Genomic DNA, 13,515 nt, shown 5'->3' with positions numbered 1-13,515 from the left:
CTAGCTTCTCCTTCTAGTGAAAGTATTATCTCTGTACGCACTCTATGCAAACCTCTCAGAATGCTGCAAGTTTCAATCAAGTCCCCCTCATCCTTCTTAACTCCATTCCTGGCCACACAGACCAATGGCTAATCCCCTGAATCTATTATCTCTGATTACAACTACCTTCCTCATTTCTACCGCGCCCCCCCTCACCCCACCTTTTGAATGGCTCCCTTTACCATGATGCTTTGCTCAGTTTGCTCATCATTTCTACAACCCACATTCTCATCCACAGACTCAGCGAAAATCTCAAACCTGTTCGATAAGCTCAAGGGCTGAGGCTCCTTCAGCACTGGGAGAAAGTGAGGTCTGCAGATGCTGGAGATCAGAGTCGAGAGTGTGTTGCTGGAAAAGCACAGCAGGTCAGGTAGCATCCGAGGAGCAGGAGAATCGACGTTTTGGGCCAGAGCCATTCATCAGGAAATTTGTCCTGATGAAGGGCTCTGGCCCGAAACATCGATTCTTCTGCTCCTTGGATGCTGCCTGACCTGCTGTGCTTTTCCAGCAACACACTCTCAGCTCCTCCAGCACTACCTCCTGGATCCCTCCACCTGCCTTGCTCATAGTCACACCCTCCTGTCCCTGACCACTGACCGAACTTGAGGTAGTTAATCTAAGGAGTGCGACTGCCTCCTGAAATACAGCATCCAGGTAACTCTCCCCCTCTTTGGCGTGTTGCAGTGTTGGAAGCTCAGACTCAAGCTCATCAACACTTAGATTAGGTTAGATTGCTATGGATGCAGTCATTATGAAACCACAATGGGATACATTTCCTATCGGACCTTCTTATTTTAAAGTGCAGGTGTTGAACTGGAGTAAGACCAGGCTACCTGTAGAATAGCTCACCAACCCCCAGCATTTCCTTCTGTCACCCTTGACCTATCCCAATCTATTATAAAACCTCACGTGTGTATAATGCTGAAATAAGCAGCAAGGAACTTATCAAGCTCAGAGAGTATCCGAGCAGACTTGCACGAATGTTTATTTTAACCTTGTATGTACATGCACTTTGGCAACACTTTAGGAGGGGCCAAGTATTGGAAAGGTAACAGGGATTGACTGGAGTCACTCACTCATTCTATTTCAAAGGTGCTCCTTGCCTGACAGCCCAGAGCAAGTGAGAGCAGTGACTCGTTTCATCTCGTCCTCTTTACAAGTCCATAAACATTACAATTAAAACCTCTCATTTAAAGCTGAGCCACATGTCTCACCTCCTTGGTAACAAGGTAAAGAAAATCGCAGTTTGGCAAATTTCACCGTATCATGTGAAATGTTACATTTTACAAAAACGGTTCTGATGGTTTAATGACCCCATGAGCAAACTGAAGGGTTCACCTGAAATAGTCCCTAATGTAAAGTTACTTTTGATTATGAAGAGTGATACGCTGGCAGCACATCCTAGTGTTTACATTGCTAAATCCGTCTCTGGCAGGCGAGACTCAGAGACAGAATTAGGCAACTAAGGTTTTCAGCAGCTTTGCTGCTGGGATTGAGCGTATGTGTAACTACTGGAGCATCAGCAACTGCTCAAAGTGTCTGCACTGGTTCTCTGAGCATTCCATGCCAATCTCTTGCCTTTTCCCTGTAACCCTGCGCATCGTTTCTATTTAAATAATCATCCATTTCCCTCTTGAATGCCTTATTTGAACCTCCCTCCACTACATTTCCAGGCAGTGCACTCCAGACTCAAACCATTTGAAAATGTTTATATCTCATCTCCAATTTGCTTCTTTTGCAAAACATTTTAAAACTACATCCTCTAATTCTCAGTCCCCTAATGAGTGGGAACAGTTTCTCTCTGCACCCCTCGTGAGTTTGAAAACTTCAATTCAGTCTCCTCTTAGCCTATTCTCAAAGGAAAACAGTCCAAACTTCTCCAACTTTTCCTCATTACTGGAGTTATTTGTCTCTAGAGTCGTTCTTGTAAACCTGTTCCAGTGCATTTGCATCCTTCCCATAGTGTGACAGCCAGGACAGTTCACAATACTCCACATGAGTGGGCGGCACGGTGGCACAGTGGTTAGCACTGTTGCCTCACAGCGCCAGAGACCCGGGTTCAATTCCCGCCTCAGGCGACTGACTGTGTGGAGTTTGCACATTCTCCCCGTGTCTGCGTGGGTTTCCTCCGGGTGCTCCGGTTTCCTCCCACAGTCACAAAGATGTGCAGGTCAGGTGAATTGGCCATGCTAAATTACACCGTAGTGTTAGGTAATGGGTAAATGTAGGGGTATTGGTGGGTTGCGCTTCGGCCGGTCGGTGTGGACTTGTTGGGCCGAAGGGCCTGTTTCCACACTGTAATCTAATCTAATGTAATCTAATCTAATGAGGTCTAATCAATGTCCATCATACCCTCCTTGTTCTTGTACTTTATGCTCCTATGAATATTGCATGCAATTCTGGTCTCCTTCCTATTGGAAAGATGTTGTGAAACTTGAAAGGGTTCAGAAAAGATTTACAAGGATGTTGCCAGGGTTGGAGGATCTGAGCTATAGGGAGAGGCTGAACAGGCTGGGGCTGTTTTCCCTGGAGCATCGGAGGCTGAGGGGTGACCTTATAGAGGTTTACAAAATTATGAGGGGCATGGATAGGATAAATGGACAAAGTATTTTCCCTGGGGTCGGGGAGTCCAGAACTAGAGGGCATAGGTTTAGGGTGAGAGGGGAAAGATATAAAAGAGACCAAAGCGGCAACTTTTTCATGCAGAGGGTGGTACATGTATGGAATGAGCTGCCAGAGGAAGTGGTGGAGGCTGGTACAATTGCAACAGTTAAGAGGCATTTGGAAGGGTATATGAATAGGAAGGGTTTGGAGGGATATGGGCCAGATTCTGGCAGGCGGGACTAGATTGGGTTGGGCTATCTGGTTGGCATGGGTGGGTTGGACCGAAGGGTCTGTTTCCGTGCTGTACACCTCTGTGACTCTATGACTCTATCAATGAAGCCTAGAATACGGTATGCTTCATTAATGGCTCTCTCTTACTGTCCAGTCACCTTTAATGATCTGTTTTCCACGCAGGTCTCTGTGCTACTGCACATCTTTCAAAATAGCACTATTTGTTTTATATTGTCACTCCACGGTCTTTGTACTGATAAGAATTAGCTTATGCATCATTACCATCTTTCTGTCCACTCCACTAACTTGTTACTGTCATCTTGAAATTGTATGCTTACCCCCACATAGTTTACAATGCTTCAGAATTTGGTATCATCTATCAACTTTTAAACTGACCTCTGCACTCAAAGATCTAGATTATTTCTAAACAGTAGGAAAAGCATTGGTCCCAATACTGATCCCATGTGGAACTCCATGACAAACCTCCCAACAGACTGTAATATACCCATTGACCATTGTGCTCTGCTTCCCATCCCTCAGATAATTTTGTATCCATGGTCCTTTCAGTCCATGAGCTATAATTTTCCTCACATGTTTAGTGTGTGACACTGTGTTATATGTCTTTTGGAAGTCCATGTACACCTTATCAACAGCCTTGACCTCATCAACACTCTGTTACATCTTCAAAAAAAAAACTGCATCTAGTTAGCTTCCCTCAACAAGCCAATGTTGGCTCCTCTGAATTAGCCTACATTTTTCCATGTAACTATTAATCCTGTCTTGAACAATTGTTTCTTGAAATTTCCCAACCACCAAAGTTAAACCAGTTGCTCTGTCATCGCTGAGCGTACCCTTCGATAATTTTTTTTAAAGAAGAGCACACATTGTTCCAACAGCACAGTGGATTGAAGAGAAAATTGAAAGATTATGGCCAGTGCCATTTCCACTTTCACTTCCTTCAAATTCTTTGGTTGAATCTCACCTGGTCCCAGTGCCTGATCAACTTTACATGCATATGGCTTATCTTGCACTTCCTCCTCATCAATTTTAAATTCTTCTAATGACTATGCTTCCTCTTTTGTCACTATGGCTTGGGCTATACCTACGTTGTTGGTAAAGAGGGATGCAAAATATTCACTTAACAATTCTGCCATCCACCCTGCCTCCATAATTAAATTCCCATTTTGGTCCCTGACTCTTCCTTTCACTGAGTCCTTGACTATGTCCAGTCTATCTCCTCTTAGATGGTAGCCCATTGCTCAGCTGCATTTTTCCTGCCAATATTGAACTTCAGCCTATCCAACCTGGTTCCATTCTTGCCACATTGAAGGCTGCTCTCTCTCAGTTGATCATTATTAATCTTGATTGTTAATTGTCATTTTCCACCATCACCACATTATGATCCAATGATCACTGTCCCTTAAATGTTCCCTCACTGACAATGGCTCTACTTGGCCCACTTCATTCCCACGAATATGGTCCAGTAGCGCCCCCTTTCCTGTTGGGTTGGAAATTCGCCTGAACACAATCTAAGATCACTTGACCTTACTGCTCTTTGCAATGCTATTTTTCCAGTCTGTATTTGGGTAATTAAAATTCCTCATTATAACTATTCCATGATGTCTGTAATTTCTTTGCAGATTTGTTCCTCTATATCCATCTCACTATTGGGTAATCTATAGATTACACAAGGAATGTAGTTGCAGATTTTTTCTGCGTTAACCTTGTCAAATCGATTCTGTTCTTGAACCCTCTGTTACATGCCCTTTCTTTAACCTTACTACAATTCCTCCTCTCAAGACTGTGTTTAGAACAAAGTCTCTTTCCACTGTTTTAACCCCTTTTAAACACCCTGGGGAACTGAAGGGTATTTTGTAAATCCAGTTTCTATTTTAATCTCAGTTTGGTTCTCAGGTTGAAATGTATGAATTGAAATTGGTTCCAAAAACATTTGCTTACAGAATTGAAGGCTGTACGACATAGAAACAGCTTCAATCACTGAAGAATACTTAGTTACGCCATTGCATTTGAACCCACAGGTGGGAATGTAAATGATGTAATGGAGATTCAATGTGGCTCCAGAACACTGGTGGAACAGGGTTTGATAGCTATTCTCCTCATTTCATATAAATCCATAAGCATCATGCAATACACTGCAGTCAGCTGTGATATGGGGTTATCCCACCATGGAACCTGTGTGAAGTTCTAAATTGGGCACCATCTATTTCATATGCAATAAATGCTGGTCCTTTATTTCTTTAGTTGTGTCAAACAATGGTGTAAAGTCCATTTGATGTACTTTGGAACATTTTATTGAAGTTCTAATTCGTTATATTGGAAGAAATGGCAAATACACCACACATTTCCAGTAATAAAGATGATGAATGAATGTGCTAATGCTTGAGAAGATATTGTATTTGAGAGTGAGAGCACAGTGCAAGAAATTATACGGGAAATGTGATATACATATTCATAATGTTAATATATATTAACCGTGTACAATGTCTTGTGATGCTTTAAAATACTTACTGGCAATTAATAAACTCCTTTCGTGTGCTCTGTTGAATGAACCAGTAAATGCCCTGAGATTCAGATAACTCTGGATATATGAGCAGCTGCAAACAGACAGCAATAGTTCTGCAATGCCCTGTGCTCAGACGCAGTGCTTGGAAATGGGAAAGAAGTTATCACTGTTTTGATTAAACATTTTTACTTGGATGTCCTGTCACAAAGTGTTCACAGGAAAAAGTATGAGCATTTATGCAAAGTGTCCATTTCGTACCTGTGAGCCTGGTAATGATTTCAGTTTTATCTATTTTATTTTAATGATGTGTGTTTTTTTTAATGATAACTAAGTAGTTAAGTGATGCTTTACTCCATGTATTATATGGGTTTCACCAAGATCCACACTTAGCTTCTTACGTGCATTTCAATCAAAGCAGTGATTTATTTGAGCTTTGATAAAGATTCATATAGAAAATTAGCTCGCTCTCTCTCCATGGATGCTGCCTGACCCGCTGTAATCTCCAGCATTGGTTGTTTTCAGTGTTTTTAATTGATACGTGAAAATCCCTAATTTCAAATAAATGGGAGTCTCTTTCTCTCTATCGTCCACAGAGACAGAGAGAAAGACACACCCATTTATCTCCCACAGAGACAGGCAGAGAGGGTGAGACTACCCTTTCGGACAGAAGCTGCTTGCTTTCGATGAGAGGAAATGGGTTCATGACATTGCAAAAGCTGAGTACCTTATTTTATGTAAAACACTATTTTATGTAAAATAAATCAATATGTCACAATGAAACAGCAGCTCATTTTGAGATAGTATTTTTCTGCCTTACTTTTTTAGAGAGAGGAGGACGCTTGATATTTCAAGTAACTCGTAAATGGGATGTGAAATTACTGTATGGTCACTGAGGTATACGACCAATGTGTTACAATAGAAACAGTTAAAAATCACACGTCAGGTTATAGCCCAACAGGTTTATTTGGAAGCACTAGTTTTCAGAGTGCTACTTCTCCATCAGTTAGATGTGGAGCAGGATCATAAGATGCAGAATTTATAGAAAAAAATCACAGTTCATGCAAATGAAACAATATCGTTTCAGTTGCATGACACTGTGATCACTTGCGATAAATTCTGTGTCCTTCATCACCTGATGAAGGAGCGTCGCTCCGAAAGCTAGTGTGCTTCCAATTAAACCTGTTGGACTATAACCTGGTCTTGAGTGATTTTTAACTTTGTACACCCCAGTCCAACACCGGCATCTCCAAATCATGACACTTTTCAAATGCTGCCTTCATGTCTCAAATGCAGCTCCTTGCTATATTTTTGGATGAAGACTGGAAGGAGATCTAGAGCTGAATGGCTGTGATGAAAGATAAACTGAGCGATAGTGAGCAGGTTACTGTGGTGTAAAGTGCCAACGCTGAAGCTGATGATTAATGGCAGATTGATGATGGAGCACCAATTGGTCAGATTGAACTTGTTCTATTTTTATGGACAGTTTCTACTTTGCTATAGAGATGCCAGTGTTAGAGTTGCGCTCGAGCAGTTTGGCGAGTGATGTGGCTTGTTCTGTATCCAGTTCTTGTCGCCCAGTTGTAGAAAGAATATTATTAAGCTAGAAAGGGTTCAAAAGAGATTTAGCAGGATGCTGCCAGGTATGGAGGCTTGTGTTATAAAGAAAGGCTGGACACGCTGGGACTTTTTTCACTGGAGCATAGGAGGTTAAGAGGTGACCTTACTGAGGTTGAGAAACTCATGTGGGATATAGATAGAGTTAATGGTGGGTGTTTTTTTTTCCCTGGATGAGGGACTTCTAGAGCAGGGGGCATATTTTTAAGTTGAGAGGAGAGAGATGTATAAAGGACATGAGGGGCAATTTCTTTACACAGAGGGTAGCTTGCATGTGGAATGAATTTCCTGTTCGGAGGAATATGGGCCAGGGGCAGGCAGGTGCGACCAGTCTTGTTTGGGATTATGTTCAGCATGGACTAGTTGGACTGAAGGGTCTGTTTCTGTGTTTTGTGATTCTAGGACTCTATGGTGCACAAGCATTTAGTACTACAGCAGGAGCATTGTTAGGGCCCACAACCATTACTGGATTCACTGCCTTCAGCATTTTGATGTCAGATGGAATGAATTGAATTGGCTGAAGATTTGCATCTGTGAAGTTGGGAATTTCAAGAGGAGACTGAAATGATCATGCAGCAGTGCTTATTGTTGAAGGTGTTTTCAAACATGTGAGCCTTGTTTTTGCACTGCCTGCTGCCTGGGCTCCTGTTTTATTGAGCTGGGTTACTAAGGTGGGACAGGTGAAAGCGTACATTTTGAGGTGGGATCTGTTGAGTTCCTTGGACATGGCTTCAATGCTTGTGCCTCATTCTGAACTGAATTATTAGATTAATGAACTTGGCGGCTGCAATGTTTTGTCTTTAGAGTGTGCTGGATGAGAACTATTGGAACTAGCATAACGAAGGATGTTGCAGGTCTTGGCAAATTCGTGTATGGCTTGTGCTGAGAGCAGTGTTTAGAATGATAGTACAGGCAACCTCTGCATGCACTGGAATACTGCAGAATACATACAGTGTACCATTAGTCAACAGCTAATGTTGAACTTCCATATTAACCTGCCAGTTTGAAACCCATACATCCTGTTACTACCCACTCTCCCCTAAAGACACACAGCTGAACATGCAGTCAGTTGTATAAGGGACTTTCCATTCACATTATTTAAGAGCATCACCATCCAACTTTCAGAAGAGTTTTCTTTGACATTCTCTTGCTACCACAGAATCAGAGGCAGTATTACGTTACTGGAGAAACTGACAGAGGCTCTTTCAGTCATGATGGAGTGGTGTTGGATTGTAATAAGGAGTGGTTAGAGTTTGAAAGGTCTCTAAGTAGAAAATTTACCTCACGTTGAGACAACTAAAGTTACAGTTGCTCCTGGGCTGGAGTACGACGAGGGGTTGCAGCAGAGGGAAGAAGCTGTTTGCAGAGGGAAGCAGCAGAAGAAAGCTCAGAACAGAAGGCCTCACCTATCTAAGGTTTTCAGGGGCATTTCTCTTGAAACCATCTCAGTCAGAAGTAGCCATTGGCAGCAGCTATGCTTCACTATGGAGTTGTGCCACTTTCTTCATTGGACCAGTAGCTGCAGATTAGGGTAAGGATGGCAATGACAGTGATGTGTCAATTTCATCACTCCGCTGAGACTGGCTACATCACAAAAAATTCCAAAATTGCTGTAGGTCACTGCACCTGGGTGTTTATTGAGACACAGTGTACCTGAGGAGGGGACCTCATTCATCATTTTTTTAGATTTAGATTAGATTACTTACAGTGTGGCAACAGGCCCTTCAGCCCAACAAGTCCTCACCGACCCTCCAAAGAGCAACCACCCAGACCCATTCCCCTACATTTACCCCTTGACCTAACACTACGGGCAATTTAGCATGGCCAATTCTCCTGACCTGCACTTCTTTTGGACTGTGGGAGGAAACCAGAACACCCAGAGGAAACTCACACAGACACGGGGAGAATGTGCAAACTTGACACAGACAGTTACTCAGAGAAAAACAGAAGAAAGAATATCTTGCTATTTATACTGATTAATTGGTGTTCTCCTGCTCCATCCGTTTTATCAGAAGTTGTAAAAACAAAACATGAAAATTGAATATACTCGTGAATGACTGATTAAAAAGTGATATTTCATTGCCTGTTTTTTCTGTTCACATTCACTGAGATTTCAATAAACATTGAAACTTACAAATCACAGAGTTCACAAAAATGGTTCTCCTTGTTCACTACTTTTATTCATTCACAGGTATTGCTGGTCGGGCCAGTATTTATTACCCATTGCTAATTGCCCAGAGGACAGTTAAGAGTCAACCATACATTGCTGTGAGTTTGGAGTAACACGTAGACAGATCAGGTAAGGATGGCAGTTTCCTACCCTAAAGGACATTAAGAAACCAGATGAGTTTTTCCTTTAATAATTGACAGCAGCTTCATGGTCGTCATTAGACTCTTAATTCCAGATTTTTATTGTATTACCATCTGCTATGGCAGGATTAAAAACCAGGTCCCCAGAGCATTACCTGGGTCTCTGGATTCATAGTCTAGTGATAATACCACTGGGCCACTACCTCCCTCATTTATAATTTGTTTCATTCAGTTTATAGCCCACTGACATATAATCTGCTAAAATGAGAAAAGAAAGCCAGCTCTAAAACTTCGAGGCTCTCATCATTTTATCACCTGAGTTTGAGAAATACTCTACACCCTAACAAAAAAAAGTGTTAAATACACATCCAGATTTAAACAAAATATTATGCTATTACTCTTTCTTTTGCACTAAGGTCAGAGCAAATGAGTTAGAAAAGGTGGGGAATGGATAATAATTTAGCTGCAGAACGGAAAATCGGGAGTACGTGACCGAAGAGAATTGTTCCGATTGACAGATAGTGGACAGAGATTTGCAGGAATTGTAAGTATTTTACCAATGTTTGTGAAAGACGCTAAATTTGACAGTGTGTTTAACACGGAGGAGAAGGCCACAACACACAACAGGACACTGGCAAACGCGCAGAATGAATTTAATGGCAGACTAATTCTGTTGTAGGTAAGCAGGAGCCGGTTCAGTCTGATGTGAGAATATAAGGAACTGGTCTACTCCTTAGAAATGCAGGGGTTTAAACGGGGAGAGGAGCGAATAAATCAGGGAACAAAATCACAGATTAACACAGGTATTTTTTAAAAAGTGAGAATAAATTATTAGAGACATAAAATTCGTACGCAGAGTAATTTATTAGAGATGTAGTTAACATTAAGACTGACATCGGCACACGGGACCCAATGGCCCGTTTCTGCTGTAAATTATGTGCGATTCTTTCAAATGCCCTATACATTCTTGGCAGAGGGTGAAAGATTAATTTGCCAACTGCACTGGCTTTCTTTCAGAGATCCAAAGGAGTACTTTGAGTTCATTATGCTCAAGGAATAAACTCTGGTCGGAAAAAAAAATGAGTGTTTTCCAAGATTCTGGGAAGAGTTTGGTTTTTGTAAAATTGTGTTAACATGTGATTCAGGGAGATCTCCAGTCTGTGCTTGCTCATGTGCAGATCACAGTCTCCAAAGTGGCTGCGAGATCTTCTTTGATGTGGAATTCTCACTAATAAAATTTTCAAAAAAAGGCACAAACACGTTGGGGAACATTGACCTAAAATTTGCTATTTGGTGGGTGTTGAATTCGTTCGAGCGTTAGTGAGCAGCCTTGCCTGTATTTTTAAAAACTTAGACCGACAACGAACATGAACGCAATCAATAAAAAAGCTAAGAGAAATGTCATTTGCAAATACAATGCGTTGTACCAGATTCAAGTCCTTTCATTTTACTTCGAATAACTTTAACATGTTTCAGTTTAATATCCGGATCTTAATCGTTCATTATTAAAATTTAATCGGTAACCCCCTACTTTCCAATGATTTCCCAATTCGCTTTGCTGAATTGTTGTTTGGTGACTCTAACATTTTTCCAAAAATACAAAATCACAGAGCAGCAGTGTTCGAGAAACGGTTTGCATCGATCACGGGCTCGCACATTTAATCTTCGCAGATCGTTAATTAATGCATTTCCATTGCTTTCCGAGTTTGGATCAAATACATGGGTTGAAATGACGTGGTCTTAAAGCAAATCCATCGCACAGTGAAGTAAGATCCCAAACACAGACTTGAATTCCCATCGGAATCGCTAAATAGCTTCCTGTAACTCTTCCATCCTGAATAATATGTAACCGCAGACCATACTGGTCATCTGGATCAGATTCAGTTGAGATTCTGTCTCTTTTACATTGGGTTTGATTGGTCTATGATCTATCTATTGATCTACAGTTACACCTGAATTTATATTTTAATTGAATTTGTACCGAGGCACGGTGAAAAACTGTGTCTTGCGAGCAATACAGGCGGATCACAGAGTTAAACAGCATAGATAAGTAAGTAATAGGTAAACATCTCTGAGTTTATGAATTCCTCTGCTAAAGTTTGGGGAGTTTTACTCAATTCCTTTAACTTCCTCTGCCTTTAAAAACCTCCTTATCCACTTCTATAAAACGGTTCAGGGAGATGCATTGTATTGAATGCAGACTCTCCATTTTGAGCCTACCTGAGTGTGTGAGAAATCCCGTTGGCAGGTAAAGTGAAATCAACAAACTCCTCGAATGAAATCCCCTCGCGTCCAGCGGGAAAAGGGATCCGTCACTGTCTTTTGCAAAGTGCATCTTCTCCATACGTTCAGCAAAAGTGAAAAGGAGAGGGGAAGCGGTTATCCACTGCACCTGACCAGAGCAGCGCCGGAGCTGCTGTCAGCCTGGCTCCCTCCGGTTTGATTCCAAGTCTGTTTTCCAGCCCGCACCGAAACCTGCAGCCCGGATCCCGAGAGAGGAGACTGGACGCTGCTGTCAAATACTACAAGTGTGGCAGAGACGTGCACCTTTTCAAAGAGAGCACTGCACACTCTTCCAACTGCTTTTACGTGAAAGGAAAAGCTCTTTGAGCATTGGCTAGCCCGCCTGAAGAACCCAACACTCCCTTTAGAATTCGGCAGCCTGGGCTCCCTCCAGTCAAGAGGGTCACAATCTCAATAACTATCAATAAGTCTGTGAAACTTCCTGCTCCTGCTAATACTCCCAACATTTACCCCAGCCTTGTAATTACAACATCCGTGACATTACAAGATGGCAATTCTTCCAAAATAAGTTCAGACATTTGTTTTCTTTTTAAAGATTTGCTTCCGGGAGGGGGAATCAAACCTGTTTTTAATGTTGTATCTTTCCATTTTATTAAATGCACGAACCGTTTCAAAACTGAGCGCGCAAGTTCACATCCAGTAAACACCAGTTATCCCGCTTCCGAGACTCATGACACAAAATTACAATTTCTCTTTGAACACCATCATTCTCACAACTCCATGTCTGACTCTCTCCATTCAACTTTCCAGCCGGCCACTGGACTGAAATGGCCCTTTTGAATTCATTCACTGGATGTGGGCGTCACTGGCCAGGCCAGCATTTATTGCCCCATCCCTAATTGGCCAGAGGGCAGTTAAAAGTCAACCACATTGCTGTGGGTCTGGAGTCACATGTCGGCCAGACCAAGTAAGGACGGCAGTTTTCTTCCCTAAAAGGACATTAGTGAACCAGATGGGTTTTTCCAACAATGGACTCATCATTAGACATTTAATTCCAGATTTTTTAGAATTGAATTCAAATTCCACCATCTGCCTTGAAAGGATTCAAACCCAGATCCCCAGAACATTACCTGGGTCTTTGGATTAACAATCTATCAATAACACCACTCGACCATTGCTTATTAAAGATACTGGTAATTTTGTTAATCACTGTTGGGGTGAATACTGCTATGTTAAGGCAATGGCCCTTATTCCGACTGCTCAACATCAGTCGCTTAAGAGATCCCCATATTCCCTAATTTTAGGACAATCTCATGGAGATTGAACCTGGTGGCCTCCTCTTGCCTCTGTCTCATTATTCATTCAAAGTGGTAGGCTGAAGGGTTCAGCTATAGTCAGCAGACCCAGTCTCCTTCCCCTTTCCCTCACCCTCCCTCTCCTCTGGTGATCAGCATACGCCCACCAACAGCCTGTTGCTCTTCTGATTAAAGCTTTCTTCCCAGTGGATCTCATCATCATTTTCCAACACATTCTCTCATGAAGCCTGTAGAGTGGAACTGCCCTTGCTTGGGTCCATTCTTATGGAACTAAAGGCAGTCAGTGAATCATTTGCAATGGCTTCTCCTCATGTATTGCTACATCTAGAGTCCTCCAATCACCTTTGTCAATTGCCCTCCCCCATGCTACTTATCACCTACATAATATTCCCAATAATACTATCTGAAAGCACATCTACACCTTCTCTACGTTTGCAAACAATCCTCCCTTCATTATTTATTTTTATTCATTTAGACTTTGTTGATTGGCTCAGTAGTTAATGCCCATCCTTAGTTGTCTATGAGAAGGGGCTGGTGAGCTGTCTTTGTGAACCATATGTGGAAGTGCCGGTGTTGGACTGAGGTGAGCAAAGTTACAAATCACACAACATCAGGTTATCACCCAAATAAACT

General features: G+C 42.0%; 1 long non-coding RNA gene across 4 annotated transcripts in view; it reads right to left on the bottom strand.

Moving 5' to 3' along the window:
• LOC148151819 (uncharacterized) overlaps window positions 1–12,959 on the bottom strand; it is a 60,881-nt gene extending 47,922 nt beyond the window's left edge. For 2 of the 4 annotated variants that reach the window (XR_015759447.1, XR_015759444.1), the window contains exon 1: window positions 11,543–12,959. This is a non-coding gene — a long non-coding RNA (uncharacterized LOC148151819). The remainder of the gene's footprint in view (window positions 1–11,542) is intronic. The other 2 variants (XR_015759455.1, XR_015759454.1) reach the window with 2 other exon arrangements.
• Window positions 12,960–13,515: the final 556 nt, after the last annotated feature.

This window comes from Chiloscyllium plagiosum, unplaced genomic scaffold (genome assembly GCF_037043375.1).
Source record: "Chiloscyllium plagiosum isolate Xiang-an unplaced genomic scaffold, Cpla_swu_hap1 HiC_scaffold_2, whole genome shotgun sequence".
Classification (NCBI taxonomy): Eukaryota; Metazoa; Chordata; class Chondrichthyes; order Orectolobiformes; family Hemiscylliidae; genus Chiloscyllium; species Chiloscyllium plagiosum.
The sequence above is the reverse complement of the archived record's forward strand: the minus strand, read 5'-3'. Positions and strand labels throughout refer to the sequence as shown.